We start from the raw sequence: 15,251 nt of genomic DNA, 5'->3' as shown, positions 1-15,251 counted from the left end.
AGATTGTTCTAAGCAGAAATGTCTTAATAAAGAACTTCACCAAATTGCTCTGCATTACCTAACTGCTTTTTTCCTTTAGAAAACCTAAAAAAAATTTAAAAGAAAGAAAAAAAACAAAAGCATTTTAACAGCACAGAAGGTGTATGTAGCCTTGATTGTCTCATTTGTTGCTGTAAAAATGTTCAAGCATGCAATTTTATCATTCCCTTAACACAGTTCAAACAGTTCTCAAATTATGGTCAGGCAAATACTTTCTGGTGGTCTGGAAAAATATGTGTAGATCACTTGATACTGGTTACTATCTATATACAGTTGTTTCTACAAACAGACAGCTCTACTGCTAATCACAATTAAAAGCTTGGGTACTCATAAAAGCATTTGGAAATAAGACGGAAAAATAGCTGACTTCTCCATTACAAGAGGAGAGAGGGGGGGGGGGGAAAGCAACAGCAACCTTCAAGGACAGATATTATCATCAAAATAGATAAAAACATTTGGTGAAGCAAGGAACAAAGTGGCAAGAAAAAGGAAAATCTAAATGACAGGGTACCTGTTCAAGGAAATGGAGAAGGAGGGAACTGGCTCTTTGGGGAGTATAATCAAGAAACAGGAAAGTATGCACAATGTGAACAGACAGACATGGCCACAGCAGTAGGCATATGCACATGGATCCAGATGGAAACACACAAAAAATGTCAAAATAGGGGAAGAAAAAGAGCTAGACAGGAAAGATACTTTTTTCAAGTAGATTTAACAATCTTACTTCACAGCTTCAAATTCCTAGTACCTTTTTTAATAATATCTTTCTACATAAGCACTGCCTAGAGTAGTTACCACAGGGTAAGGTATGATTCCAAGGTGTTACTTTTCACACAGTGAAGAGGAGAGGAAGCAGTCACTGTCAAGATGTCACTGATACAATCCTTGAGAACTCCTAATATACTATTCAGACTATTGGCTCTAAAGAACTTTCAAAAAGGTATTCAAAGTAAGAGATCTTGTCACAGCTTCCTTAAATTAAAATATAATAATGGAAGGGAATAAAGCAAATACATAAGTGGTCTTACAACGATGTGAAGGTGAAGTGGAGGTGAAACTGCAAGCAAGAAGTAAAGCTGGAAAATGAGGTTTCACAAGTTTTAATGGTGCAGCTTTTTATATAGTAAAGAACAACAAAACAATTAGAAATCGATACTGTGGTAATTCAAGAATATAAAGATACTGACTGTAGAATGTATGGGGTTCAATACATGATGCATGTAATCTTTACTGACCTTGACAACTAGGAAAATGAAAAATTATACATTTCACTGAAATGGAAAGAGCAAGAAACATTACTCCTACAAGAATGTATAAAAAAAAGTGTATGGAAGGGTGGGTTAAGTTGAATAGAAGAATAAAGAACTGTAAAGGGACAAAATTCAGAAATTAAACTGAGTTGGAATGCACCTCTCTAGTTTACAATGTCTATCAATTTCTTTGTCTAAGCTAAAATATGCTGCAGGGTGGGGGACAGAACTTAATTCACTAATGCCAAAGAAAGAATTATCCATCACCTAAATTCTGCTCTTAATACCTTTGTAGTAGAATAGCAGACATCTCAATTCATTAAAGCAACAGATCATGTTTGAGTTTAACCATCAGTGCTGCAAGAGTTGCACCTTACACGCACTGGTCCCTTCAGTGGGCACATCCACTAAATCATACCTGTTTCTGCTCTGCTCTCGTGAGACCCCACCTGCAGTGCTGTGTCCAGCTCTGGGGCCCCCAACATAAGAAGGACATGGAGCTGCTCAAGCAGGTCCAGAGGAGGCCACGAAGGTGGTCAGTGAGCTGGAGCACCTCTCCTATGAAGACAGCCTGCGAGAGTTGGGGGTGTTCAGCCTGAAGAAGAGAAGGCTCCAGGGAGACCTTAGAGCGGCCTCCCAGTACTTAACAGGGCTACAGGAAAGGGGGGAGGGACTCTTCATCAGGGGGTGTAGGGATAGGACAAGGGGTAATGGCTTTAAACTGAAAGAGGGTAGATTTAGATTAGATGTAAGGAAAAAATTTTTTACTAGGAGGGTGGTGAGACACTGGCACAGGTTGCCCAGAGAAGCTGTGGCTGCCCCCTCCCTGGAAGGGTTCAAGGCCAGGTTGGACGGGGCTTTGGGCAACTTGGGCTAGTGGAAAGTGTCCCTGCCCATGGCAGGGGGGTTGGAACTAGATGAGCTTTAAGGTCCCTTCCAACCCAAACCATTCTATGATTCTGTGTTTCCACATTCTGGTTCAGAAATGTGGTTATAAATGAACCACTGAGCAGCTCATGGGCAGCACAGCACAGAATATTGTGTGGAGATATTTTTGGGTAAAAAAAACAGATTTCATCATATATCAAGTTTTTTAAGACCAAAAGAGACACTACTTTTTTTTTTTTTTTAATGTGAGCTTCATATTTTTGAAGGCTAATTTGTAAATAAAATAATACAAGAAAATATAGTATACCCGTGAAATTTTGTCAGCACTTTTAAACATCAGAAGAGACCAACAAAACCAACCCACTGTCAATGTTAAGCATTAGAGATTCAATTCTGCATTCCCTGTGCAGTCTCAAACTCCCAAATTCAAGCCTGGGGTACAGAAATAAAGGAAGTTATTCTTAGTGAAATATTTCATTTTTCCAGAGGCTGGTTAACACATTGAAACTTGGAGTCCAGGAGAAAGGATAATAATAATACTGCTGTAGACCTACTTCTACATTTGCCCTTCTGCCCCACACAGAGAAAGACTTTGTGTAGCACAGAAAGCACACAGAGGTGGCAGTATGGGCATGGAGGACATCTGCAAGGTTTGCAAGCCGTTAGAATCCCATTCTAATTTCACGCAAAGTAGAGAACTAAGATAAAGAGCGTGCAATCATTTCTTATAACAGACAGGTTTCCTTGAATAGAGGCCATTTTTCCTGATACTGTTTTCTTCTGCAGCTCTCAAACCATGAGGTGTCCACATTAAGTGGACCTACACAGGCTTGTTTTGGCTGCAAGGTACACCATTGAGAGGACAAGGTTTGGATTGAAAATATATGATGTGGCAATCTAGAATAATTCTCCATCTACAAGAGAGCTGCAGGAAGTCAGGCAAGTGAGAAATTTTAGATTCACTAATCTAAATTTCAAACGTACGAATGTCAGAAAATAAAGAACAAGGGTTTAAAGTTTACATTACCTAGAAATTCATAAAGTTTATTCATAATAAAAAGCTAGCTGGAAGTAACTGAAAGGGCATAAATATCAGTTTAGCATTTTTAAGTTCTGCAGTTGGAATACTCAGAAAGGGCCATATCTATTAAGCACTTTTATTCATAGTTAATCAGAATATTAGTAAAGTACAAAACAATCAGCAAATCTAATTTATTTATATTTATATTCTGAGTTTTGTAATGCTAAATTTATTCGAAGTAAAAGTCTTTGCCATTCTAAAACTTGGTTTGGGACCAATTTAGATGATCTATTGGATCTTGAAATGCATGTTCTTCCTGCTCTTAAAATGGCTCATTGCTTTTCTATACACTGGAAAAAAGATTTATATTCTACTGAATTTATTTTATTTTAAAGACTTTTTTTACAATATTACAGTAATGGGATCTTGCAGTTTGTAAGCAGTGTGCAGTATGAGATTCAAAGATGACTTTTTAAGTTAGAAAACAAGAAATAGTAGTAGCAGCAAACTTTCAGACCCCTTAATAAACATAAAAGACCTCATCTGAAACTCATTACCACATCTTCTTTATACTTAATCACTTATTTGCTTCATGTCTGAAAGCAATCCCTTAAGTCAAATCATAAAAATCTCTGTTGGGCCTTTAAGCTGCAGCTGAAAAGCTCGTCATAACATCACAGTAGGAGCTCCAAAAGGGGTTCTCTTCAGTCAGACACCACAAGTCTCATTTTCCAACTGCCACTAAATAGAAGCTTAATGCTTTAAGTTGAAGGGAGTTGAAGGTGATTAGACCCACTGATAAACAAAGCACTGACACCGTTCCCTCATGACTGGGATAACACAGTAGCTTACACATGTGCTGATACAGTTCTGTTCTGCTTGGCTGAACCAGGCAGTTTCCGAGTCAATAGTCTTTTCTTCTCTACCCATCCAGTCCCCACCCTAAGGGCCAAGCAAACAATTCTCACTCTTCTTCATAAATTTCTTCCCACACACCCTGTCATCACAGCTCACTAGATTCAACTCGGGAATGGGGATTTGAGGCATTAAAACTTGGGAGCACAAAACCGGAGGGTTGAGAGGATGAGAAGATGGCACTGAAGTCCAAATATGTGAGTGACAACCTGTGTGGGAAGGGGGTGCAGAACCCTGTCCACTCTGGTTTCTCAGACTCCAATCCTGTCCTCATACAGCTGTTAAAGAGCAACACATGACTGAACTTTTCTGCATTTCTTTTCAGCACTAGCCAGCTCATAACACGGCTAGTACATTATTTCTATTCCCTAAACAAAGACACTAATTCAACCTGGAGAGACGAGAAAAGGCGCATGGTGGTTTTCTTTCACGCCAAAAAGAAACACACATGTAACTCTGGAGCAGAGCCGCAATCTCCATCTCTCCTTTCACTGGTTAGCATTCAGGCCATCCACACAAAAACCTTTAAGCTATCACAAAGGTTATGACCTCAGCTATACCAGAGTACCAGGCACCTAGTATTTCAGAGTTGTCTGGACTGACTCTAAATGCAGAAACAGATTGTTTTCTTGTTAATGTCGTAAATAGATTACTCCACATGCCTTCACGTAAACAGTTGACACCTTAGATCAATTCTTTCAGCTCCATGGTAACTTTTTAACACTTATTAATAAATATTCATGTGTTTGAGCTGAATTGCATTCTTCCATAAGAAGTTGCACATGGACTTAAGATCTGAATATTTTTAGATGTAAGCAGTGTAACTTTTGCCTAGAACCCCAGTTCCCAGAAGAGATTGCTCTTAATATAAGACTGTATCAGTTTTCATTTAAGAATTCATTTCTAGTCTTGGTAGCTTCATTAAAAAAAGCTTTAAAGAATGACTGAAGTGCAGCCTCAATTGCACGGAGAAAAATGTTCTAAAACATTTGAAACAGCCAAAGAATCTTGATCCCAGTAACCCCACTTCACACAAAGACAGTGCAAGCATTGGGACAGAAAGACTATGGCAAGGAAAGATTCCTCTAAGAAGGAATTTCACCTTCCTGGAGAAACAAAAACCTTTCTCAAATATGATGAAAAGAAGCTAGTGACGTGGGTTACTGACATAGCATCTCCCATGTTTCAGTCTGGATCATGGAGATTCAAACTAATCTTTTGCAAACCATACATTTTCCTATTCTTTGATAAGACACTACCTTATTTGATGCTCCCCTTTTTTTTTTTTTCCCCTTTGTGCAGAAATATTTTAACTATTATATATTATAATTAAAGTCAAGTCCATGTGAGAGCTCAGACTAAAACCTTTAAGATCAGAAAAGGACAATATTTATAACACAGCATGGTTTTCCATCTGTGTCATCCTTTTCTCCTTGCAAGTACAGGAAACAGAAGTATCTCTAGTCTTCCTCCCTAGAAGCTATTTTTTGTGGAGCTCAAATTAGATTGTGTCCTGACACCAATGTTGGGACGAAAAAAAGAAAAAAAAAAAAGATCTTCTGAATATATTTTCTTGTATTTTCTTACATCTCCTCAACCAGTGGTCAAATATTTTGAGACTAATACAGCTGAGCACTTTAATTGAAAATTCACCTACATAATGAAGCCCAGGTATTTTGATAGAATAGGTATATCATCCCCCAAACTAACATACACAGCAAGGAGCCATTCTGAAATCAGTGCTCTATGTGAGTTTTCAGAGAGGCAGAACTCTGAGCCAGTGCTAGTCTGGGAGACTGAATATGCAACTCATACTGTGTGTGGTCTTAGGTGTACAGATTTATTTTCTATTCACAGGAATGCAATGTGGAGGTTTACAAGAACATCGGTTATGTCAGTCATTTGCTCCTTCCCTAAATTCTTCTTTCTGTCTCCAGTAATCATGAACCAAGCCCTTTACATTTCTCATAATGCAAAATAAAACTACCTCAGCCTGAACTGCATGCAACCTTGTACTATATGGTATCTGTTTGGTGCTAAGCAGGTATGACATCATTTCATAAGTCAAATATGAACCTCCAGATGGTGTAAAACCGAAAAGCTGTTAAATCAGTTCTTCATCTTGTGGAAGACAAGAAGAAAAATATACTACCTTCATCTATAGCCAGGATGAATTTGCCAATATTGGAAATTATCTTTTCCCTGCAAATGGTACCGTGAAATCACATCTCCCAAAAATAATGAAACAATGAAGTATTCTAATTGGAGCATGCCAGTACACCATGAGAAATGTCTGCATTTTGTTACTTCTTCTTTTACATCTATGTCATTTCAAATATAATCTGAAAGGAAATTAAATATGGGTCATTTTACAGCATCAGATATATATTTTTATATTTGAAAGGATAAGGATTTCTGGTACACAAAAATCCTCTCTTTGGCTTTTCACTCAACACTATGTAATTTTAAGAGTCCTTGACTTATTTTTCCCAAGCTTTGGCAGTACGTTTACCAGTAAAACCTTGCAATCTGAAGAACACCATCATCTTCCAGAAAAATAAAGCAAAAACAGATCTAATAGCTAACACATAAAGCATTTCAAAGACCTCTATCCAAGTAAATTGCTTTTTAATTTTCTCTAACTTTTTTTTCCTCAGCAACTACTTATTTCAGCTATTTAATACAATAAACTCTGTCACTTGCTCTGGAAATATACAACACACTGCAAAAACTTCAGAATTAGGTTATACTTTAGAAAGAAAAGTTCGTGTAAGTGGCAAAAATTGCCAAATTCAAAGTCAAACTTTATTAATCTTCATGTCATCACCCACCACTCATGACCAGCTCCAGTAGTGACGTCTATTTCTTGAAGTTCCTTATTCTTAACTGTTTAACTTATATGCCATATTATATACATCATTTATGAAAGTGTTTTTAGTGCTATGGAGCTTCATGTGGAAGTAAAACATGAAGAAGCACTACTGTGTTTCACTTAAGAATTATTTATTTTACCAACATAAATACATTTAAAGCAAAGGTTTGGCTGTATTTCTTTTAAAACTAATTCTGAATTTACCAGTCAAGCACTAAGTGTACTGTAGTACCACACCTGGGATAATAGAGAAGGCAAACTGTAACCCACTGTCAATCGCCTTCCTAACCCCACCTCTGTTCCAGCCACTGTGTCCAAGAGCCAGTCTTCTCCCCTTTTCTACTATCATCCTCTCCCTTCCTGATGACCACTACAGGTTCCACAGGGCTCTTGACACTTTTCTGTGTTGCTACTTGCTCTCTTAGTGTATTATACAGCCATCTTTTAAGGAACCACTTCAGTTAATCAAAAAGGAAACTTCTATTAAAGATCTTACTGCCTGTATTTATACATCCGTATGTATCTGGGAAAATGTAATATACTAAGTTTTGATTACAAAAACCAGTTCAATCCATGAAAAAAAAGAGCTGTCACTTCAATTTTCTATACAGAAGTACTGAGTTGTGAGTACAGAGAGCATATCCTCACATGGGCCTTTTTGCAAATATGAGAACTGAGTTATAAGTATAGAAAGAATATCATGTGTCTTTAAAATGTCCCAACTGTACTCTCCACTTCAGAGCTAGTAAAAAAAAAATATATTCTAAAATACAATAAAACGAAAACTATCCCTTCATCATATCTGTCCCTCATTTTCCAGTCTGATGTGATAAACATGAGTTCTTTCAAAGCAATAGCTGTACCTCGTAATCCATAGTATAATACATTCATTTCTTTCAAAAACATCTGATGTATGTAAAATTCAAGACAGAAAAGGCAGAACATAGCCACATTCTGAAGCTGCAGACACTTGAATTTTGTACAATATGCTTTACATTCTTGTTCCAAACTGAAACTTTAGTGAGTTCGTTAGCTTTCTCCCTTCATAGAGGAAAATTCCACTTTCAAGCATTATTTCAACATTCCCACCCCGTTACTCTGGGTATTACGGTTGCTCTACTTTACATTTTAATTCAGAAATTATGTTATTATAGACCTGATAGTTAACAACCTTTATATTCTATAAAGGATATTTTACTGTCCTCTTTCTCCTAGTTCAGTATTTAAGAACTGACAAAGGGAGAGAGGTTTAAAGCAGTTAAGTACATTGTAGTCGAGGGGAACAGTGAGCAACATTAGGAGGTTTATAAACACAGGACAGTTGGCTGTTCACATCAGGAAAACAAACACATACCATCTCACACCATTTCCTTCACAGAATCACTGTCACAAGCTCTTTCAATCCTTCTGTACAAGGATGGGAGAACCACCTGATAGTATAATGCATCAAATGCACTTATTCCCCTTTACTTACTCCTTGAGAAATGGCACCTACAGGTTTCATAAAGCTCCCAGCCTCCCTCCCTGACAGTTTAGCCAGCCACCATCTCTACTAATCAATTTTGATTTTTCTTTCATTCTTTTTTTTCCACTAGTCCAGATTATGCTGCTCTTTAAAAGAGAAAATTGGTAATACTAGTCAAACTACAGTAGAAAAGGTTTTAGCTGAACCAGAGATTGTAGCCAAGATATAAATGGTTCCCTCAGGCAGTTTGAAACTCATCCTTGTGGAACATTATATGCCACAAGGAATTCTGATCATGTGTAGCTTATCAATTCAGCCAACTGCCTAACAGCTGTTTTATTCAAATTTATATCCTTGCCTACTCCTACCACTAAAATTAGGTAGTTTAAAGCAACTAGTCCAAAGTTCAAAATTTAATATTCAGTTCAGTTCCAGCAAATTTTGGAAAACACATGGGAATTGTAACTCATGTGCTAATACTTAAAGTTTTTGTTAATAAAACTTCCAACACTAACCTTACCTCACTGAACTTACCTCACTGATTTTTATGCTCACTATAAAACTATAGCTGTCATAATATTTTTGAATTATTGCAAAAGGAAGTCAGTCATTCCAGAGTCAATATTATTTAGCAACATAATGATAGTTATAAATTCAAAATACTTAAAGCCAATTTACAAAACTATCAATCTTGGAAGCTTTTAACTTTTGAAATTTCTGTCTCCAATAACATTCTAATTTTATTATACTGTAATAGATTAATAGAAAGTGAATTAAAAGGCCACAATGTTCTTTTTTAAAGTCATGCCAATGTGTTTAACTGCTTTATGAAAAAAATGTGTAGAATTCCATAATAGTATAAGAATCATCAGTAAATATATTAGCTTTATACATGATAAAAATAGAATTTTTTACATGAACCATTTTCCTCAGTTTAATTTTTTTTAATAGTACAAGTCAGTTATTACAAATAGTTGACATAGCACTGAAAGTGTGATTTTCAAAGAGCACATTCAGGTTTGTAACCTACTCAGAACATTCAAACAAAGAAGGTGCCTGTAGGTAAATCTCTCTCCAACTGAGTTAAGAGCCTGTGTTATGCTTGCAGGGGTGAGCTGTACCCTTGACCTCTCTCTCAATTTCACATGTTCTGAGTGAGACACATCTCTCGGAGGAGAATCCTATGATTTACCCTGTTCTGAGACTGGAACACCTGTTTATGTCACCCGCTTGTTTATCAGACATTCCTACATCAGTAGGTCCAGCTGGAATCAGCTTGGCTACAAGCTTGTTTTCCAGGATCTATGGCCAGCTCATAAATAGAGTGACATAAAACAGCTTGGGCAATATTTTTCATTTATTCTTAAGAACACAGCGCACAGAGAAGAAGGTTAAAACAATAAGCTAAACTTATATTGTTTACTTTAAGGATAACACAGCATTTTCTTCAAGAAATATGCCATTTTTGCTTTTGTATCTCTCCTGCCTGAATTCTTCCAGAGACCAAGTTATAGCCTTTTCTCTGCAAACTGCTGCATTTTTCTTGAGAGTGAATAAGCTTCTAACTAATTGTAATCTCTCTGATTAAAAATTCACCTCTAAAATCTTCCAAATATAAAAGCTGAGAGTGAAGTACTCTCTCTTCCAACAAGCCAGGCTCCATAATCTCCTAGACAACAGTAAACATCAGCTAGTTTGATTTCAGCCTTGATTACCAGCAAGTGTTACAGGTCTGCTCAGCTCCATCACTTGAGCTCAATCCAAACCTTTGGTTCTCTAGGCCCTTCTAGAACTCAGAACGTTCTCATTAGCTCTGGCTTTCAAGGCACATAAGACAAGGCAACCCCCTTGCATATACAAAGCAGGAAGATATTTGCCTGGTATCAGAGTGCAGTAATTTACTACATTAGATGGACCAAAAGGTGATGTGGAATATTTGGCCTTCCAGTAGCAATGTTCTGAAGAGAAAAGTTGTCACAGAAGTTAGGAGGTCCATTTTGGCTATATTTGAGACTTGCCCATAAAGGAAGTTCTTCTCAAGGAAAAAAACTCAATAAAGGTTCAGTTTGCCAACATCTGGCATATTCTCAATATTTATACATTTCAACTAAAGGCTACCAGACCCTCCTACAATCAAGTCTTTAAAAGCATAAAAGGATAAAAAAAGGTACTTTTATATAAAGATAAAAATGTAATTTGCAGGAAGATTCTGTACTTAAACATGCACTTATTTAGAAGGTCTCTGTTCTCCATGCAATTACAGACATCAGCCACCCTCTTCAGTAAGGCTTGATCAGTATATTATTCTTTCAGGTTTTTTTTTTCCTAGCTTCATAGTCAGTCTTCTTTACCCATGCAGATTTGGGGTGTATATTTTCTTGTGGTACAGAGCTGTATCAAAATACCCTGTCAATGTGCTGTTTTTAAAATTAATTTCCCTTTTACAGCACACAGCTGAGTTTGGGTGATATATAGAAATAATACCTTTGGTAACAGTACCCAAATTAAGAATTATTATAAATGCCAAGTGTTTGCCTGGAGGGAAGACAGTATGTTGATTATACAATTTACTAACTGTGAAAACAGACTGCACTGACCAAACTGTGTTCAAAGTTCTCTGTCTTCATCTCAGTAAATTAGGCTGAACTATTCAGGCATATCAGAACCATGTAGACTTCAAATCAGAGGTCCCTGGGACAATAAGACCTAGAGTGAGAAACAGAAGTCAGCTTTCTGGTCTGCTCTGGCTTTATGCACTAATAAAGTGGTACACATAAGCCCAGAATACCTTTTTTTCCAGGAAAAGCCTAATGCCACATAGACACCCAATGCATATACACACCTGGTGAAACCGACTTTTAGAATATCCCTTTTCACAGAGAGCAAAGGTCATAGGATACCTGTACTGCTTATGGGCTTCCAGCTCTCCTGAAAGTTGCTGGTCTTAATAGCATCCTATAAACTTACAAAATGACAGCAACCAGAAATGCCGTTTGCTCAGAATTCCAGAATGTTCTTGCATCTAGAGGCAAAATACTACATTATTGGTTACAATAGCTTTGACAAAACATTTCCAAAATAACAAATAATTTCAATCTTTAGCTGACAAGCCTTAATTTTAATAAACAACAATGCCAAGGTTTCTTGGAGAAATCTTTTTTACGAGATTAACATGCAATATGTATGACGCATTCTCTTTCATTGGCTGCACCAGCTGACTGTTATATCTTCTTTCCATGTCTCTCCTCAGTCCTCTGTGATTACAATGTCCAGTTTAAAGACTAGCAATATTCAAGGGTAGATTCAAAAATAATAACTCTAATGTAAGAATTAGATAGATGATATAAGCAAACTGAATGTACTGAGTCTGAAACACATGGTGTAAGGCATCTATGTAAAGAAACCGTACCTGAAGTCTGTGAAGCAAACCCTTCCTGGCTCAATTCTATCATAATTATTAAATTTGAAAAAGACAAGCTTCAAATTAACTTCAAAAATGAAATTAAAAGTGACATCCTTTTTTACATTCTTTGATCTACCAGGCCAAGGAGACAAATTTCATGAAATTCAAAAGTCAGGTCTGCTAAAACAAGAAATAAAAGAAAACTAAGACTAGCTAATTAAATTACATCTTTCTAGCAATAAAACTAGAAATTATGTAAGAACAGATTAACTTGAGAGAGATCTTTATTTCCATACTCAGAGTTGAACCATACCTACTAAAATGTTTGATGCAAGTAATAATTAGTGAGTAATATTAAAAGCTTTTTTTTTTTTTAATATGGCCTGAAAGTTCCATAAATGGACCCTAAAAGGCCTACTCTGGCATGTAAGGTACATTCTTGGTAAATGTTTTTCTCTGTATCTATTAAACATTAATAAGATCTAAAAAAAAAATGATAGAGATCTCCCAGCAAGAACATTCTAAACTATTCAGGATATAATAAATAGCAATAAATAGTTCTTTAAATAGCAAAGTTTGCATACCATTCTGAGGCAGTTTTAACGGGAAGCCTGTTTCAAGCAAAGGCACTATGCACTCTACCTACAGCAAAGTCTTTTGCTTCCTGCAGTGATAGGTTAATTTAGGGGACAACTTAGTAAGTACATGTGTGTCTCAGATCAAGGGTAAAAAATGGTATTGATCCCAGTGTTTGTAAGGATAGTATTTTGAGGTTTATTTCTGAACTAAGGGAAAAATCACTGATTAATTCTGACTGATGAGACCCAAAAAGAAATGCTTCTGTAGCAAGTCCATAGTGATCTCAGTGCAACAGATGATCTAAAAAGGCATTTCAAACTCAGCTGATGATGGTGATTCTTTTTAGCAGTGTGGTATAGCCTTAGTTTTTCAATTATGGCATCTTGAAGGTTAGAACGTCTTTCCAGAGGAATGAAAACACCAAATACATGCAACACTCAAAATCTACTTCTTTAACTGAAGGAGGAGCAAGAGTTGAGATTCTGCTTTGGGAGTAAGTAAAACTTGGTATATGAAGTTCAGAAGAAAATTTAAGTCCAATATCACAAAGCAAAAAATTTCAGACTCAGAGATTAGTAATGAAAACTCTTTTTGATAATAGGTGAAAGATAAAAAAGCTAACAGTATAAATACATATTTATAGGTAGAACTGGCAAGGTTTTAAGAACTCTTGAATTACATAATTAAAAACTGTTTGTCAGCATTGCCTCAATGTGGTATCTGCACAAATCGCTGCTTCTCATGTGAATGGATGTGTTGACTAGTCTACACCAAAGATAAGCCAGAAAAAGAACAGGATATCACTTAATAGCTCACTTAAGGAAAACAGCTCTGTGCCGAGAATAACTAAAGGAATAACAGAAGAACCGACATTCTTGGAAGATTTGACATTGTAAAAGGAAAAAGCTAAGACTGTAATAGCAAACTACTACTCAAAATTAAGGACTCCGATACAAACTCAAAAATATACATAGCTGAGCTGTGTATCACACAATTACTTCATTTTTGCAACTAATCAACTTGAAAAAATACATCAGAAAAGTGACCCTAATACAGCTCAGCTGTAACAGTGCCTTTGGATGGATCATCAACTGTTTGACACAGGAAGTTGCCAGCTGGTCTATTCTTGTAAGAGTACAGATACATGCAGTTCTCTCAACTTTTCCCATCAGTGCCCTACCCACAAACAAGTTAAACAAATACCTACTAACAGCAACACTGTATTTGTTATCTAATGCATGCAACCTTCCAGAGTGCCAAGAATGTCTTTTCTGGAAGCTTATATCTATATTAGCGACATTAGGAGATGATACCTAAATAGATATATTTATGTTATGTGAGTTAGTTTTGGGACCACAGAAGAGTCTGAAAACATTTAATTTACTAGTACGGCCACTAGGACAAGTAACGTTATTAGGCTAGTTTGCAAGTGACTTGAGAACAAGATTAAAACCATACTGTGAGTCATGTGATAACTACTTATTTTCTTAATATCTCAGATCAGAAATAATAAGTGTTGAAACTTAAAAAAAATTCTGGTCTTTATGATAGTGTAGAAAAAACATGATCTAAAAAACTCAAAACAGAAAGAAAAATATATAAAAATCCAATTTAAATCACATTTAAAATGTTACGATTTTCAGACTCAACAGATGAGTCAAGTGTGAGAGCTCAGTAGTTTTCAGATTTAGGAAACAAATAGCTTTTAAGCAATATTCTGAGCTCTTTAAAAATTGCTCTGTGAAATGCTGTATCATATATATTAATTTAATTATGTAAATCATATCTTACTGATAGTAGATGGCCCATCAGCTGAAAAAGACAAGGCTTGGTAATATTTCTAAACTATTTTGTTAATAACAAGCATCTCAAACAAAAAGCAGACTGTACTACTACTGAAACAGAAGTGCAGCTGTTTTGCCTGTCTTAGACATTGCAAATATATTTACTTTTCATGCTGGAAACAGATTCCCAAACTAGTTTCCAGAGATTGTGCTGGCTTGTGATAAGTATTCCGGACAAGGAAAGACTACTTAGACCATGAGAGGCTCCTTGAGATGCAGTGTGTCAAGAAAAGACTAAAAGGGCAGTTTCAGATTCCAAATTGGTAACTCCTTTTTTATGTCATCTTTGCAGTAACATTCTTTAGGCATTTTAGGCAGAACTGGAGAAGGCATTTTACTCTAAAAACCTTCAATCATCACAGAAATGGTAGATCTCCACCTCATATTTTAAGTGTATGAAAAGTCTAAGAAAATTAATGAGGCTCAACATACTGCAAAGAAATGCATGAGATTGAACTAGGGACATAAAAGCAACAATTTTATTCTTTGTACAAATACAGTGCTTATAATAGAGGTTACATGGTAAATTAAAAATAAAAAGTTATGCAGGAATGAAATCAGATGTAAGTTTCAGTTGCAGGCTTCTTAACATACTAACAGAGATTAGCTTGCCAAATATTTTTACTGAATCCAGTCTGCCAGATCATCTAGCAGCAAGTCAGAGACATGTCAAGATCTGATCTTGTGTTTATTTATTATTCAGCTGGAAGCTATAGGTTTACTGGTTTACCACAATTATATTCCATCTGGGAGACACTCAGTTTCTCAGGACAGAATAGGATCTGCATGAGAAAGATAAAGCAAAACTGATATGTACTGCTTTCATAACAGTCTTGACACTAAACAAGGCATGAAAACAAACTGTATCACAGAAATGGTCTTACACTGTCAAATATGTAAGGGATACTTTCAGAAGAATCAGCATTGAAGTAAGTCTCAAAAACTACTTTCAGAGAAAGAGCCCTGCAACCTACA

The 15,251-nt window shown here is 36.2% G+C and overlaps 1 protein-coding gene across 7 annotated transcripts in view; it reads right to left on the bottom strand.

Moving 5' to 3' along the window:
• Positions 1-15,251, bottom strand: part of ERC2 (ELKS/RAB6-interacting/CAST family member 2) — a 531,221-nt gene that overhangs the window by 343,563 nt on the left and 172,407 nt on the right. The window lies entirely within an intron of this gene.

The sequence above is a fragment of the Strix aluco genome, chromosome 11 (genome assembly GCF_031877795.1).
Source record: "Strix aluco isolate bStrAlu1 chromosome 11, bStrAlu1.hap1, whole genome shotgun sequence".
Lineage (NCBI taxonomy): Eukaryota > Metazoa > Chordata > Aves > Strigiformes > Strigidae > Strix > Strix aluco.
The sequence above is the reverse complement of the archived record's forward strand: the minus strand, read 5'-3'. Positions and strand labels throughout refer to the sequence as shown.